Source organism: Papilio machaon, chromosome 1 (assembly GCF_912999745.1).
Source record: "Papilio machaon chromosome 1, ilPapMach1.1, whole genome shotgun sequence".
NCBI lineage: Eukaryota > Metazoa > Arthropoda > Insecta > Lepidoptera > Papilionidae > Papilio > Papilio machaon.
This window is the reverse complement of record NC_059986.1, coordinates 9,430,765-9,449,086: the sequence shown is the minus strand read 5'-3', so window position 1 is coordinate 9,449,086 and position 18,322 is coordinate 9,430,765. Positions and strand designations below refer to the sequence as shown.

The 18,322-nt window shown below is 32.9% G+C and overlaps 1 protein-coding gene across 2 annotated transcripts in view; it reads left to right on the top strand.

Annotated features, from left to right (window-relative positions):
• Nucleotides 1–1,464: 1,464 nt before the first annotated feature.
• Nucleotides 1,465–18,322, top strand: part of LOC106719271 (leucine-rich repeat-containing protein 4B-like) — a 211,775-nt gene continuing 194,917 nt past the window's right edge. For both annotated transcript variants that reach the window (XM_045677985.1, XM_045677983.1), the window contains exon 1: nt 1,465–1,817. The gene's annotated coding sequence lies outside the window, so the exon portion shown is untranslated. The remainder of the gene's footprint in view (nt 1,818–18,322) is intronic.

Below are 18,322 nucleotides of genomic sequence, written 5' to 3'. Positions count from 1 at the left end.
CATAAAACTCTTTATTCTAAAAACAAACATAAAATACCTTATAATTCTTTAAAAATCACATATTTTGAGATTAATGTAAAATAAAATTAGTTACATATTACAGTTTTCAAAGCAGTCAGAACATACCATAACAGCATGTTCTAAACAAAAATATTTGGTACAAGCGGCGCAGTTGTACCGTGTTTTTCTATTTTTTTTTTGATTCGCAATATCCACATCGACCAATTTTATTATTGTTAGATGCAGCTGCAGATTCAGGGCCATCTAATTTGCATATTTCATTGAGCCTCAACCTCAGTGTCCTTGGCAGAGAAAGAGTGAGAGCTCGTCGCCGAGGAATTAGTAATTCGTAAGACAGTGTTTCCAAAAACATTCTGCGGCTAATCTTCTTGTTAGCATTATTCAAAAGATATAAAACAAACGAATTTATTCTTGCCACGTTCATCAAACTGTAAAATATAACCATAGGCCTAGGTGGCCTATGGTAATATCTTTTGTGCCATCATCAATCTTCTGACTCTGAGAATCATTCTCTCAGTCCGAAGACTGAATTTTATCTTCAAAATTACGTTTTTCTTCTTGGGCTGGACTACCATCTTCAACTTCGCTATCAAATTCATCATCATAATTAGAGTCTGAACTTTCTTCCTCCAACGACTATCGAATACGTTCTTCATTCATTTTTGAAGCATTTATAACCTAAAAATTCATAAATCGAAATAGTAGTTGTAAACAAGTAAAATGCAAGACAAATCATTACATAAAAACAAATAAATAACATGTATATACACATAAACAAAAAAATATGACTTACGTAAAAAGTTGATCGTGTACCCGCGTCGGTGTCACAGACCGATCAGACCGTATTAGGCCTAGGAATGCTGCTCGCACTACTTCGTGCCACGTACTAATCAAAAGCGAGCCCCAAATCGTGCAGCTAACAGAAAGCGCGAACTCTCAAAGTTCTTGGAAAAAAAAATATTTACGAAAAACTGTTTCGTCGGTCTCACAGACATTTGCGCGGGTATAGGAAGGTTAAGGACATATTGCCGACGCTTTAACTGGGACGTGAATAACAAAATTGTACGATCGCTCGCAACCTACCGCTAAAGAAAAATGATCGCTGTTACATCAAAAATAGAATTATTTCCAGCTCCGTGGCAAATTACCAAATGTGATAAACTGTAAAAGCAAATTTTCAGTTTACTTGTGAATACACCTAAAAAAGGCAAAGAATAATTTAGCAAGTTCCAAGTAATCCGCTACTGCTTACGAAATATTAAATAATGCCATGTTTCAACAAAGTAAACAAGTCTGTTTACATACTACTGTCATAATTTTCTATGCCATGACACCGTATTTGTTAAAAAATACTTACATTTCTTATACTGGGGTTCGCAAGTTTACGCACGCACGCGGCACGATGCGCTGAATGCGTTCACTCCTTCCATCCGTTCATTCGATCCCCTGGCTCACTCAGTCGTTCGGCCGTTCGCGTCGAGTACGGTCGTGTCGGGTTGAGAGACGCTGCCTTGGCGCGTAGTCATCGACGCACGCAATTTTTGAAATAAACTCGGACTCGTTTTTGTGTTCACGTGTAACATCGTCCCAAAGGGTACAACGGCTCCCGCTAACTGGATCCGCTCTGGTTTTTTTTATTGTTTTTCGCCGGCAAGTGCAAAATGTGATGTTATGTGCTCAACGAGCGTTCCGTCCTGTGTTACGTTACTGCAAAGTGAACTCAATGGATGTAATGTGGTTTTAAATTGGAAACGTTAATCTCCTTTGGTGACTCAAAGACGCGAACTGTAAAAAAGGTTAGTGCGAATTCTTGATATATCACGTGTGTCATCTGTGTTTGCAAACTTTGATAACACGGTTAGGTATCAACTTTATCAAATAATGCCTTATTATTTGAGTCATGATTGTCACTACTTACTTTTTTTTAGTTTAAGTATATTAGTTTGAAAAATACTTGCGGAGCTAAAAAACTTCCAATAAGGAAAAAATCACAATTAACTTTTATACTAATTTCCTTTACTTTTAAGTTTGATAATATTTTCAAATTAGTGTATTTAATTGTCTTAAGAATAATTTAGCACCTACAAAAATAAACATGAATCGAGTCAAAGAGGCCACCGCAATGAGCAAACATCGAAGTCGGAATAAACATTGCTTATTATTGCCCGCGAGCTATTACACAACATTTCAATAAACAAATCCAGCCATTAATTTCTTTTGATCAAGCAAATTTATAAGCTTGCAACATTTTTATATCTAATCAAGTTTTAAGGTTAATTGGTGTAATGAAATATTAAACAGTTTCGTAATAAAACGATAAAAAAGTTAAATCTTATGTTCAAAAAATTACATGAATAAGGCAGTTTTTTTCATAAACAATCAGTAAAGAATGTCGTCCAAAAATAAATAATTATGACAGTGTGCTCGATCACGAATTAATTTTAAATTCAAGGTCAATGTATCGCGAATCACTCGACGAAAAAGTCAAGTCAAGAGCATGAAAGTAAATAATATCAAACGAAATTTGGTCTTTCCGTTATTCGATTATTTGGCCGATGTCCAAAGACTCGGGTTTTTAAACTATTTAACAAAACAACAACGATATGATATTTTCAACAAACATATTGTAATATGATGTCATCAATTTGAGGATTTTTTTCTTCTTAAAGTTTATTGCGACATTGACATCGTTTGCTATTGACAAATGTCTTAAATGTTTTTCTAGTGTTCCTCAAATGGTTTTAATTCATTTCATTGTTTATATCAGCATAAAGAATATTTATTAGATTCGTAAAAACATAAATATTTTATTTAAAATATTTCTGCTTTTATTTTAAATCACTTTATTATATATCCTTTACTGATTTATTGAAATCAAATTTTTCGTCAGCAGAAACCAATAGTTACGTTTTATTTATTTGAAGTGCTTTATTATCAATTGAGAATGAATTCCTTCATTACAATGTGTGTTGTTTATATATTGTGAGGTTTTATTCATTGCTGTTACGTGGAAACAAAATTGAACTCATTGGTATATTTGTTTATGAAACTAATTTCTAGAAGTACAATGTCAACGTTCTATTCTTAACTAAAGGTAAATATTATTTTATGGTTAAAAATGCAAACAATACATTTTACTACAATGACCATTGTATTAAGACTTTTACAAGAAAAAAAGAGTTGGTTTCGCTTATTTTTCTGGAAGAATGATGTTCGCAACCGTTATTCTTGACTAAATAATAGGTATATTTAGATAGAATAAGTCTCTATATTTATGTACTCATACAATTGAATTATGTAATGTTCGTTAATATTAATTAGATTACTCTATGTACCAAGAAAGTCATAAAATAAAATTGAAAAGCGGAACTAAACACCACTTCAAAATTTGCAGGAACATATTCATAAATTATTATCGGAACGCAAAGAAAAATTATGTCGTTCAGAATCTCTTTATATCATTTTCTACATATTCATAAATGTAGTAGTTACTAAAAATCATATAATATTACGTCTTGGAGAGGAATAAATTATCCGTCTACTTTACGAGCTCTGTGCCGCCATCACTATTCGATATCGTGACTTAAATCCCGAACCACCTCTTCTTTAATGCCCGGGGAATTACCGCTGAAATTCGGGAAGCATAACAAATTATTACGTTACCTCCCCTATGTTCAAATTCAAATATATCTTTCAAATGTGAGTCCGATAAAAAAGTAAGCTTTTATTGTGTTGTCACTTCAAAAAGGGAAAATTTCTTACGCGTAAAATTTACGTTATCGCGTTTTGTTTTAATAAAAAACAAAATGAACTCGATGTAAAAGTATATAAATAATAATGAGTCAATGTTTTCCTAAGCAGTATACATTACTCGTAATTGTGACATGCGAGACCTGAATAGTAAAGCACTAACCCAATTAGATATATCTTAGGTAGACAATTTGTCACGGCCCAGACATCTAATTTTGCTGAGATGAATTCGTTATCTAACTTAATAACTATTATGATACTAATTTAAACGAGTATATTAGACGAGTAACAATTATTTGAGACAGGCTATTGTGTTTTGTGACAGCATTATATTTTCAAAAAACTGTTTTGTGTCCCCAAAATGACGATTTTGAGGGAATATGACTAAAGCAACCGTAAAATTCATACAAATTTAAAATTGGAAAACATTTTTAACGAATCATTTGTTTCTCATGTAAAACTTTTTGCTGCCCCAAAGAAAACTTTGGCATAAAAATGCCAGTACGTTTAAATAGAACTGTATATCTTATTATGATAATATCGGCAGCTAAAAACGTTGTTCGGTGCATCGCCGAGGAAGAAATTTGTGTTAAAAATATTCACCGACATGCACAACGTTTCGTAACGACTTCTCGAATACGCAAATGTGCGCCTTGTACATGTTTTATTGTGTTGCTACAACTTCTACTGTCAAGTTATGTTTGTGATATTTTCACTTCTCATTCATTTTATAAGGACCATTCATAAAGTTTATAAAATAGACTTAACTAATAAAAACGTATCACACTATGATAAAAAGTTTCGTAATATATTTAATGAGCTACTTAAGAGTAACCTTGAAATTATGTGTGTAACCATTAATATTTTGTTGCAAACTAAACCTCACACAAAGTTTCTACAAAATTCAAAATATTCCAAAACAAAAAATGAAAACTTCATTCATCTTTGTATAAAATATTATTACTTGTACTAAGTTATTTTAAATTAAGATAAAGTGGCGACTTTTCAATATTCACGCCGGAATTTTGAACGGAAGCTAATCCGCGCCACCCTTTTAATTTGAAGACGCTAAATGAATTGTACACCCCCTGTGTTTTCCGAGCGAACAAATACTGTTTATTACCGACTGGAGTCAGCGGTGTGAGGTATAAAACAGCTCTTAGATTAATTTTATGCTTCGTAAAGACCTTTAGCCTTAATCACTAACGTACCGCAGAAGTGTACACATTCAAAACGGATTCTCTTTAACTATTAGATTTTCATAAAGTTCAACTTTAGCTATGGATACTTATAAATATTTATATTCCATATGCATTACTTCCCTATTACGTATCACGGGTATTTAATTCTTTTTCTTATTTTTATAGGGAAGTTGATTTGTATATAGGTATATCAATTCGATTGTGACCTTCAATAACATAAACGGCTGAACCAAGTTTGGCAAGTGAGGTGTGATTCGATTCGTATTTTTCCGCGTAGTGTCATTGTGTCTGAATTCTATATTTATTAAATTAACAAATATTTTACTATTGATTGTTAATAACTGAAAATGAATAGAACGTGTACATGCATTATTAAACAATAGCTATTCAGTGGGAGTAATAACAAAAGCTACTTCTAATAGTTCCGTAATTTAGTGTTCCCACGGGATATAATCTCAGGGGAGAGATGGTGCATTGTCGCGTAGATTGCTTCGTTGCCTCTGAAACTATTTGAATTTCATACAGTATTATTTCATATTAATTGGATGTGTACATTTCTATAGCAATAATTTATTTGACTGGATACTGAAGAGATTTATTTATATAACATTTTGTCGTCAACTATCTTTTTCATACGTGCTTCCTCTCTGAATGTTTGTTCCTAAAATAAATACAGATTCACAGATGCTTGTATTTAAGATCGTTAAGAATTATCGAATTTGATACATGAATTAAATACTTACTCTAATATAAACTATATTATGTGGAATGAATTAGTGAAACTGTTTATTTAGTATTAATAATGTTTAGAATCATGCACTACATATTACAAAAAAAAAAAACTCTCACTATTATGAGAAAGACGGTAAGCAGGTAAAATTTTACCTAGCATTTATACGACGATAAAGGACCGACCCGGTTGTACTGTCCCTACGAATGTTGCGATTTGTGTGTTCATTTAAGAATATTTTGCACCTGGTGTTTGTCATCAGATTAAGTGTCTTTCATCAGAATAGAGAAGTAATCTAAATCTTAAATCACTTACAAAATCTCATTCCTTTATTTAAAATTATTCCGATTAAATTATAAACATTCACGGAGTGATTTCTTATTTAGTTAAAGGCAAAACATTTACAACAAATGTGCGATAACCCCGTGCGATAATAGTTCAAACACAAGTATTCCGACTCAGTGAAGTCAAGGTAACAACTGAATATCTTGCGATATGCAAGCCAAGCCCGTGTCGTATTCACTATTGAGACCAACCGCGATGCTATAGTCATATCTCTTTGATATTTATGTGGCCCTGGTACTTCGTTCACGTATAAATTTTATTTAGCAAACGTTAAAATGGTGATGCTATTTAGTTTTATTACTATAATAAATTATCGTTTATAGTTAATAGTTATTTCTTAGAAATAGAAACAATCAGTTTTCTTATTATATGTAAACGTTACAGAAAGGGGTTACACAAACTTTAAAGTGAGATGTTAGCATATTTTGTGGTTGTTTTTAGCAATAAGGTGAGTTTAAAAACATAAACTGAATCACGTATTTATGTAAGTTAGATTTTAGATTTTATTTCATACGTAATAAAATATATACAAACGATTTTCTTTTTAATTTCAATGGTTCTATTTCACAGAATGTAATAGGATATTAACGGATGTTGTGACCGCGGTCGAAAGGTTCAATTGCGTATCTCGCGGTGAGAGATTTGCCCTATTAAGAGTCAGTATTGTTCATCCGACTATTGAGATTTTACAACGCAATGCTATTTCAATAACCACCTCATTATTTATGTGGTCTTGGAACTAAATGCATTTTCAGCAAAATAAAACATAAAAATAATAGACCGGATAAAATAAAACTACTCTTCTTCATTTCATTATGAATAGTCAAGTCAGAAATATAATATAACTAAATTAATGAGTCAATTAAACTCTACTAAAGAAAAATTAGCAGAGCCCCGAATTTTTCTTATTTCCGTTAACTAGGCAATGAACACTTCGCTACTTTGCAAGCGGAAGTAGTGGCCGTGATTGAAATTGGTCAGGAGGACGGCCATTATCATTATGTATTCATGTTGTGTGGCGTCGTTATATTATTAGGTAACAATAACTTAACTACAAAATACCATCTCGTATATAGACGTGTTAGAAACCGTCCAATGAACAAGTTTTACTCTTTTATAGACGAACTAGCTGTCGCCCGCGACTCCGTCCGCGCGGAATTAAAAAAGAACTTAATATAGCCTTGTGTTCTTCCAGACTATATGTTCTACATCTGTGCCAAATTTCATCAAGGTCCTTTAAACCGTCCCGGAGATAACTTCAAACAAACATCCATCCATCTATCTAAACATTCGCATTTATAATATTAGTAAGATTACTTTAAATGAAACGGAGTTCGAAAATTAAATAATAGCCTTACAAAAATAGATGTTATTCGAATGCTATTACGATCTAAAGATTGGTTAAATTTTATTTCAAAGAAATGGATTAAAAATACCTTAGATCAGCAATCTCAAATACAATATTTTCAGAAAATCTTCTCTTTGATTTCAAATTCGATATTACAGTTGATAGGTCAGTAAGCCGGGTTCGTAGATTAAACAAATCGAAGGCAATTATTACACGTTGTACCATTAAGTACAAGTATTACACCAGATACTAATACGGAACATTGGATAATATCCTGCGTAGCAATCTCGTCGGGTACTATAATTGCCGGCCCGCTCGGCGACATGCTTTATGCCTCCGCTATTTACGAGCTGAATCTCGCTGGATTTCTTTGTTTCCCCCTCTTCTTTATAAATATTTCTGATGGGTAATAATAAATTACTTCCATTTAAATTATTTGCCAGAGCTACTCTCTTTTGTTTCTTGCATTACCTTTAATATTTTGATACGTTGTATTTGCGATGTCCTTTGAGGATAGTTTTACAAAGTGAGCTAGAAGATTTAACGTTACGTTTGTGTACGATAATACTCATGTGCGCGTTTGTTTTGAAAATAAAGCTCTATCTTTTATTATACTGTAAGACTAATTAGGTTATAATAAGAGGCTTTTTCAATCTCGATCTCTTCATCGCTAACTAGCCAAATTTTAGTCCTCTTCCCACACTTTTCTTATAAAGGAAAGAATGGGAATGGAATGGGGATTTGTCGGAGGAGGGGACGCATAGGAGAAATATTCTCGTTCTGTGCATCCCCTTCCTTGATTAAAGTTAGGCAACGCATATATATGATGATTCTGTCGTTGTTAGTAGTCATTAATCTAAGGTAGGATCGTGGTCAAACGCTAGCTTATTCAATACTAAAAAAACGTTTTTTTTTACGTTAACGTTGGACGTTAGCTTGACATTTTGAAACTATGTTATCCAAATAATTGTTATTATTTATTAAATAAAGCTTAAGTACATACAACTTCCAACAAATAATCCTATTAAATTTAATAGCTTACTAAGTTACAAGTTTGGATAAAGACTAGAATATTAATGTGGCTGGTACGGTTTACTTTCGTAACCAATTCTCTATTTGACGGCCATGTTATGTTGTCCCTGTATTATAATTATATACTTCTATTTGGAAATATTGGTATTAAAACAAACGAGTTTTAATTGCAGGTTATTGTCTTTTAACGCTTAAAAGAAATCACATATTGGACTTGGTAGTCGGTTTGAAATCTGGATTTAAAGATTGATAAATTTCAGATGAGTCAAATCATCTGCGTATTGACTTAGAGCCTATGATGATGTCTTTTTTAAACCTGTTTTCGACTAACAATAGTGTGAAAACGTTCCTATCTTTTTGGCAAAGCGGGTGATAATTCATGCGTAGCCTTTCAATATCATAGAATAAAAACTGTCGTAAATCGAATTTTAAAAGGCGTGTCTAACCAAAATGGCTTCAGGGTCGTTTTGAAGTGATGTAAGCCCCGGGCGCTGTGTGATGGCGTTCTGTTTACGCAGTTAAGTTGTTTTAATGTTTTTGTTAATGGGATTCTTCTTCAGAGGAAATGTTACGGCGTGTTTTATAGATTACTGGAAACGGTCGGGAGCAGGTGTTACTAAAGTGGCGACGGTCTCGCAGATTTGAAATTAAAAAAAAATGTAAACTTTTTTTATTTTTGCGCGCGCTTTATTTCAAAATCATTTAGAAAGGGTATTTAGTTTTTAATGATGCACAAGAAGTAATAAAGAGACCTGATTTTTCTAGCAGATTTCTTATGATAACCTTGAAACTTTACAATTTTTATAGACTTGCTCAACCTTTTGAAATTATAAACGTTTCCACAGATGTACTCGTGTAGTCATTGGTTTGTTTAATAAAAAAACGTCAATAAAACAAGATAATTGATGACTCATTCAGCTATCCGCTACTGTTACATTACCAGTAATAACAAGATTCCCGCCATTCAATCGACCGTAACCAGTTGGACAGATAAAAAAATGTCTAGTAAACACAACACGGGTGTAAAACACGGCTAAATTGTTATTTTTAACGGTTCATTTGCTCTTCCGCGGCTTTGGGCCGCGTAATGGCCGCCAGACAGCTGTCACGCTGCTGTCAGAACTAAATTTAAAAATATACATTCATTTTTTCGTTTGCATTTATTGGTCGTGCGCTTTGGAGCGCAGTTGTTTGCGGTCACGTGTTTAAAAGTTTTACGTTATTATTATACGCTTAAATGAACTCTGTTTGACATGAATTACACGAAATACGACAGTCATAAAGCAATTAAGAAAAACAAATATTGAAAATAAGCGATAGTTGCATTTTATAATTGGAGGTTACAATTATTACTACTTGTCTTTGTCATTTTCACCTAACCGATAATGCAAACGATATGATTGGTAGGTTTTTAGAATCTAATGCTAGTATATAAAAATAATTTACTACAATAGTCCAATGACAGTTTCGAAGCTGATCATAATTTTTCCTTTTCACTCTAACATAAAAATATAAAACAATGAAATAAAATATACAATGTGTTTATGATCAACTTACATTGAATTTTACATTTAATATGCTTATCTAATATCGTATAACGGAATCGTTATAAGTCACACCTCGAAACTGTACCCTAGGCACAAGTTCCTCCAAAACTTTGAATTGTACATGCTAATATGAGCCATAACGTAAGGAGATAAGTGTCAGAATACCATGTCAGTTGTGTTACACGATGCAGTAATTTTAGTTACCGGGATAGGGCTTTTAGACGCACCTGCACTGACTCTCCAATAATGTTCTGTTCTTGTCAGACAGCTTAGTGCTGAAAGGGACGGATGTTTACTCAGATATTGCACGTAGGTGTTAATTCATAGAAGTGCAGTACTGTTAAAACTCTTCCATTTGTATTTGTTTGTGGTTAGGTCCTTTTGTTACCTGTGTACTAACTTGTGTTACGTAAGTTATAAGTTAAGAGCGGTATTTTTAATAAAATAAATTTGTAATAAAAAATATTTTAAATAAATTAAAGTATTATTAAGAGACGATAGAAAAAATATATTAATCATTAAAAAAGTACCTACTCTTATTATATTATGGGCAAATATTATTATATCTTTGCCACTCTGTAATTATTCTAAGACTTTTAACTTTCTCGATTTTCACATTTCAAAGACATCCCAGTCTTTGCATTAAAAAGCATTTGGTATAATTGTTTTCAAATATCTTGGCGACTCTTAACTTCACGAGAATCGCTTCGCTGGTCACAATTTTAGTTGTAACTCGGCGTTTCGAGAATCGGAAGGAGGGCACTGCGTAGCGCGCCGATGACCTCTGATATTTGAAAAAACCAATATAAATTAATTGGGCAAAAACGCTTCCGCTTATGTCTTATATTTAAAACGAAATAATAAGCGTTGTGGTGCAATAATTTCCAACACGCTCCGTGTCCCGCAGACAAACAATAAGCACGGCTGTGTGAAGCTGTGCGGGGACCAGCCTACTAGCAACGAGTTACGAACGCAATTTGCTTATATTAATACCTCCCATTAGGTTACTTTGTTTACCGTACTTCTTTATCTAACACTAGGATTGGATTTAAGGGCCGCCGTACACGGACCTAGTAAACTACAGCAGTTAGACGGATCTAATATCGTTTAAATATCAATGTTCAATGAAATTATCCGCGTACAGTAGCCATTATAGTTACTTTTAAATAAATAAAAAAACTTGTTCAAGTAAAAATTATAATAATTTTAATTAATCTACTAAATTTTGACTATGTTTCATTACTTAGTCTTTACGTCGGCTGTTATGTATAGCTCTACAGAAGTAACTCTTGTATGTATATAGCTGCTTAGAACCTCTTCTCTCAAAAGCTTTATATCCCAGAGGAACTATTGCGATTTTATAACTAAACGTTGGTTTCTGAGACCTAAATCTCGGTATAAAAGATATCGTCATACCCGCAATCGTCATTGGCAAAAAAGAGATGGCAATATGTTTGAAACGGAGATTTTGCTCTCGAAAACCCACGGCAAGTGAAATAGATTTTAAGTTGAAATTAGTGTTATCTCCCGAATTGAAAATAGTGTTAAATAAATTACTTGTAGACAAATTTAGTAAATAACTTTGCGAGACATTTCGCAGAAATTGAATCTGATTGCAAACATTATTTCTGCGAATTGTTAGGATTATTATTTATAATTGGCAACTATGTATTAAATAAGTAAACAATCATTATTTTAACATGGCGATCTATAAGCTCTTGACTGGTCCGGACCTTGTATCTAAACTGTACAGGTTCGATCCCCGCCACGTACCAATGTGTTTGATTTTCGTAAACATCAGGATGCAACATGCAGATTTCACCGAAGAAATTTAAAGATACGTATGAAGTCAACCAACTCGCATTGGGCCAGCGTGGTTGACTACGGCCTAGGAACGTATAACGACAACGATAACCTAAAAAACATTGTGTTATACAAAAATTAGTACCTCATTTTGATATGGATATTTATCATTACGTAATGACAATAATGCTTGTAAAAACATATCGAGTAAAAGATTAAACTTTAGTTTTAAATTACAAGTGTCTCCTAACGATTCTCGAACCTTGCCAAATTGAATGTATACGTATGCAATTCTTGCTTTGTATAATCCAATTAAATCAAACAAAATTTAATTCTAACGCAATGTTTCTAAGGTTCATACTTCCATATCAATTCCTACTAGCAGCTGTGTGCCAATCGTCAAAGACGTAAGGTCGAGAATGCAATCACACGCACTCACGTCGCGCCTACTTATCAACATAACACACGTGACGGGGGTCACAAACGAAACGGGCTCTTATAAGCAATAGGAGTTAGAAAATATTTTGTGTTCGGGCTCTTTCAATTGCTTTCGAAGGTCTCAAAGACCCAGTTGCGAAGTATCGAATATGCGATAATTTACCATACGTTGTCATTGGTGTAAAAAGCGAATCTGTGTCACCGTTGAATCAATAACAAACATTGAAGCGTCATTTCAAAATGTAATGAAATATTGCAACTTGAATATTCTATTAAACGTAATAATTATTTATTCGAGCAATACGTTATTGAAAATGCTACGTTCGCGAAAAACTTGTTTTCTTAGTTCCACTATTTTTATGTAGGACGGAGAACTTCGTATGCAGTATTTTAAAATATGTAAAATGTTTAATTTTTCTGTTCCAGGTAAGACGCATCATTTTCTGTGAAATTTAAAACAAATACTTTAACAACATTTCCCGATAAACCAGGAAAGTTTTTCTTATATTCCTAATTAGTATTAAGTATACAAAAACGGACTAGTTCTTTATCTCAGATAAGATAGCGTCACTTGACCTCCATGTGTTGAGAAGCGATATGCACTATCAAGAGCTCTATTTAATTCAAGTATAGAATGTATTACTTATTTGTTTAGTTTTCTCTCATTTGTTTTTCAGTATTATTTTCCCGCTATTGACTAGTCTTATTAATATTATAAATGCTAATGTTGAGACGGATGGATGGATGTTTGTTTGATAGTATCTCCAGAACGGCTCTACGGAGCTCGATAAAAATTGGACATAGTCTGGAAGAACACAAAGGCTACTTATTAAGATTTTTTTCTTAATTCCGCGCAGACGCAGTCGCGGACCAGCTAGTAATAAATAAAATAATCTGCATTTACAATGTATCTCATTTAATGATTTCATGTTTGTTTTGTTTTTTTCTTTCGGTATTAAGTCAGTTACAAATGTATTAACAAACATTCAATTCGTGTAGTGCATATCTACAAATGTTATCGTATCAAAAACCTAACTAAATAGTACCAAGGATTGAGGTACAAGTGAATGCGAGTATGATTTACATAAGGATGGTGGTATATTAAATATTCATTAGGCAAGTTCACAAAGTACCGGTCGCACCCGAGTCGCGGTTGTCGCGTAATTAAGAAGAATGTTTCAAGTACAAAGATATTCCTCTTAATTTGATTCATCTTAGCTCTTAATTAAAAATGTTACTTCATCAGGAACACCGGCTTTTGTATGTTATATAACTTATTGGCATACATCTAAAGTTAGACTAAGTTTTAAAATTAAAAGAGATAACATGTATTAGTGTAATATTTCAGATTGAATTGTGTGAAAGAGCATATAAATATGCGTAAGAAGGGGGGTAATATCAGATATGACGGCTGATAGAGATGTATGGAGGAGTAGTACATACTGTGCCGACCCTCCATAGGGATAAGGACAGATTGAAGATGAGTGTAATATTTCACATACTATTCTATATAGCTCTAATAAAACGTTTGACATTCTTATCCTATAATATCCAGAATATATGAACTCAAAATTAGTATATCAAAAAATAATGTAGGGTTAATGAAACTATAGTTGCCTCGTATTATTTTTGTGTCATTTAATGTTTGTCTGTTTAGTGCTAAGTAAAGGTCGATTAATAAATCTTTAACTTATGTTTTAGTTATGTAATAATATCTCATAACACAAGGCTTATGACATGATTGCAAGTGAAGCGTAACAGATGTTAGTGCAACAATCAAAGCATTCATTGATGAAAGTAAGAACTTAAAAAGCTCATTATGCTATCAATATATCAAAAATATTGTACAGTAAAAAACTAAAATCTCTGAGACTCAAAATATTAAAATTTATGTTAAAAATCTTAATATTGCCTAATAATAAAAAATACTAAAGATCACGGTAAACTGTATGATAAATATTTCTAAGAAATAAAATTCGATTCCAAGAATACCTATAGACTATTAACCACTGAACTGTACAACTAAAAACGTACAGTTTAATTCTCCCATAAATCTAACTTATATAGAAACGGCTAAAACACTCACGTATATATATCCGGTGTCGTCACCGACTAGTTTCGAGCCCTACGGGGGCTCTTCATCAGGGTGAGTGGGATTGGTATTATTTCGCGGACGCGGCCCGTCGCTCACTCTCCGTGTCTGTCCGCGAAATAATACCAATCCCACTCACCCTGATGAAGAGCCCCCGTAGGGCTCGAAACTAGTCGGTGACGACACCGGATATATATACGTGAGTGTTTTAGCCGTTTCTATATAAGTTAGTGATAATGTCTCACGAAAGTTTGAATAATTTAATAGCTCCCATAAATCGTCCAACGGGAAGAATGATTGCTCCAAAATAATAGAGGTCCCTCCAACAATAATTAGCATAATGATTTTTATAGTCTTACTGCTCCGGCGTTATTAAAAGTCTTAATTATAGCCCGCTTGATGGCGTGTTTGATTGCGTGAATTAAACTGTATAGGGCGCGCGCATAGTGCCGGGCGGGTAGCGGAATATAGAGTATAACAAAGTGAGCTCGTATTATACAACTACTGATTTTGCTTCTATACTTTATTTTTGCTGTTAAAAGGATAATTTTTTCAACATTTAATGCAACATACTAGCAATAGAAATAAATAAAATAATGTTGAAAAATTATGAAAAATTGTAAAATTTTAATTTATTTTCAAGCTTGGGTCGTTATCGCTCCCGCTCTCGCTTACGCTGTCGTAGTAGCCGTATGTGAATCGAATGTGTTTCGAAATATCCCGATTGGTCACTTTCCGGTGCGGCTACTAACAATTTTATTAATGAAGAAGCACTCTGTTACTTATCTCAAAACAATAAAACATCGAGACGTGTTGAAAATATTTAATTAGTTCAATTGAAAAAGAAACTATTAAGGCTAATTCACATCCTTATTCGTGGAGAATTAAAGAAGTAATCATTTTAGAAAAAAATTCCAAGTAACGAAATTAAATTTAACGTAAGTCATAAAAACTCGTTGGGAACGGGCCTGAACTCGGTTATATTCAACAATATCAATAAAACGGGTGACTTTATGGCCGTAAAATAATTTAATAAAAATTTCTGAATTCACTCATATTACGATGTTACCAAACTCAATAATATAGTAAACATATTAAAGAGCAGATGTTCTGTAAAGTAACTACAACTCTTACCGTAATAGGAAATAATATGCTAATGTTTTCACGACATAATTTTCTTTATTACGACCGATTCCAGAGTTAACATAGTTATTTCTTTCACTTTTTCTTATAAATAGAATAAAATTACAATTTTATTTAGGTGTTTTACCAGTGGAAACTCGTAATAAGGGTGTAAGGATACACGAGTATTAAATCTGGTTTCTACGTGGCCGACATTTGAGATCCGGTACGCAATTACGTATAATTCTTTAGTCGATCTCGCTGACTAATGACAGGACAAGTATACGTTCGCCACAGAGTAATACACAGAGGTAGACGCTATTATTCATTTTTATAATTATGCAAAATTAACCTTATTTAAAAGTGAAGAATTCTTATTACTTGGATTTGTGTTATATTTTATTAATAAAAAAACTCTAACTACAGATACCTACTACTAGAATATTGATAGTTATGGCGACTTTATACATTTTAATAGCGTAATTTAGTATGTTGCGGACCGTAAAAGGCAAAGGAGATTTTTAATCCCAAGATATTAGACGTCCGTTCGCCTTCCTTGCAACATTACACGCTACCTTTGCCTACTTTAATTAAAATAGGCACAAAGGATGATTTACATTTTCGTGGACACTGAATTTAAATATAAGGTTATAAGGTAAGATAAGGGTTACGAAATTTATAACGTCACGGAAGGGATTAAAGGTAAATAAAATCTTTTTGACATTGTACTTATAGTATCTTTTGATATTATAATTAACTAGCTTTTACCCGCGACTCCGTCCGCGCGGAATAAAAAATAGAAAACGGGGTAAAAATTTATCCTATGTCCTATTCCTGGTTCTAAGCTACCTGCCCACCAATTTTCAGTCAAATCGATTCAGCCGTTCTTGAGTTATAAATGGTGTAACTAACACAACTTTCTTTTATATATATAGATTAATGTTTATTTTTACCTAGACTTATTCAAAAAATACTGTGAGCTAATTAGATCCTTAAATATGCTACGCGTAGTATAATATTCTAGTAGACTATCTATAACTTTTAATATAGGTTAATCTTACTAATATTATAAATTCGAATGTTTAGATGTTGTTTGTTTGAAGATATCTCCGGAACGGTTCAACGGATTTTGATGTATTTTGGCACAGATGTAGAACATAGTCTGGAAGAACACATAGGCTATTTATTAGGTTTTTTTAATTCCGTGCGGAAGGAGTAGCGGGCGACGCTAGTAAAACAATAAATGTTGCACCCAGTTTTGGAAAAAACTATTTAAAAATCGTTGCATATGATTCATATTTATTTAGAACGTTTGTATTTACAATATCATTCTGTTAGTTGCAAAATAGGTGACCACTTTTTTCAAAAATCGATCAGCATTCATTGTAATCCAACATCAGCCTCTATTCATATAGTAATCTATGTGAAACAAGTTGAGGCATTGTGTTATTTGTAGTCTGTGAACAGAAATTAATTGCGATGTTATATAATGTTAGCCGCGCGTCCGCATCGGCTCTGGAGTCTCGCCATTCAATGTTTAATTGAATATGGAGCCCACACGGGGAGGTCACTGACCTTAATCTAAAGCCGAAACATCGCCAGTACTCAGATATTAATATTTCTTAATTTGAATGTCGGCCGTTATTTTTTTTTTTTTCCCTAGAGATCGACAACGCTTACAACGTTGTCAATTTTTTCGAAGTAATTTATTTCAGAATCAAATTTGTATCAGCCCACATAGTAACTTATTTGTGAAAAAGCGAAATTAATAAATTTGTTTCTTTCATATAACATATTTTGAATGAAAATAGATTATAATTACGATTTAAGTCAGTAGTCGATAGTCCGTACAACTCCTTGCTTGCAAGTTATTTCTTATCAGCTTTGTATTGGCAAGTGGTAATAAGACGTATACTTAGTTTACATCGGTTTGGCGCGTGGATCTACGAATGCTTGTTAAAAAATAATTCATCATCATTTCACTATACCGTCCTACTGAGGGGCTCGGAGCCTACCCTAAGTCAGGGGTGACTAGGCCATTGTCAACCACGCTGGCCTAGTGCGGGTTGACTTCACACATATCTTTGAATTTATTCTCAGATATGTGCAGATTGAAATCATGATGTTTTCCTTCACCGTAAGTATGTCGGATAAATGTACATATGTAAATTGGAAAATTAAAAAAAAATTGGTACATGGCGGGATTCAACCCTAGGACAGATCTTGTGATTAACCCTCTATAATGTGAAAATAATTTTTATTTTTTTTTATTTTAATTTTTTATTATTTAAAGTGCATGTTTGACTACTATGTCAGAGAAGCCCCTTCTTACGACCGTAATTTTTTTTTAGATACATATTGTTTAGAAATAAATTGAAATGAAATAGTTTGTTTTCAGAAATCAAATATCGGATTTACTAAATTTATATCGGACACGTTTTACGCACAAATAGCACCACGAACCAATGTTTGTTGACCTATCAATAGCATTGATATGATTAACCATAACTAAGATAACGGTAACTCAGATGTGGGCTGTGTTCAACGGTTGTTGCATTTTATGCGTCATACATTCTGAATTATTCCATATCTTGTTTAATTACTTTTAATTACTGAGTCAGTAATTATAATTTCTAATCCTATTCTTGGTAATAAAGTTGTGGACGTATCAAAATTGCAATCTTATAATTGCACCAGTCTTGCAACATAATATAATATGATATTTTTTATACATTACAAATGGCAAAACACGTAAAAGTTGAACACGCTGATTTGGTCCCTTTTACCACATTTCTCTTTAATTTATTTTCATAAATCTGTGCTGTGTGTTTTTTCTCTTGTATCTGTGTGGTACTAAATGAGTTTATTTCTTTATTTCTTAAATTGTAATTA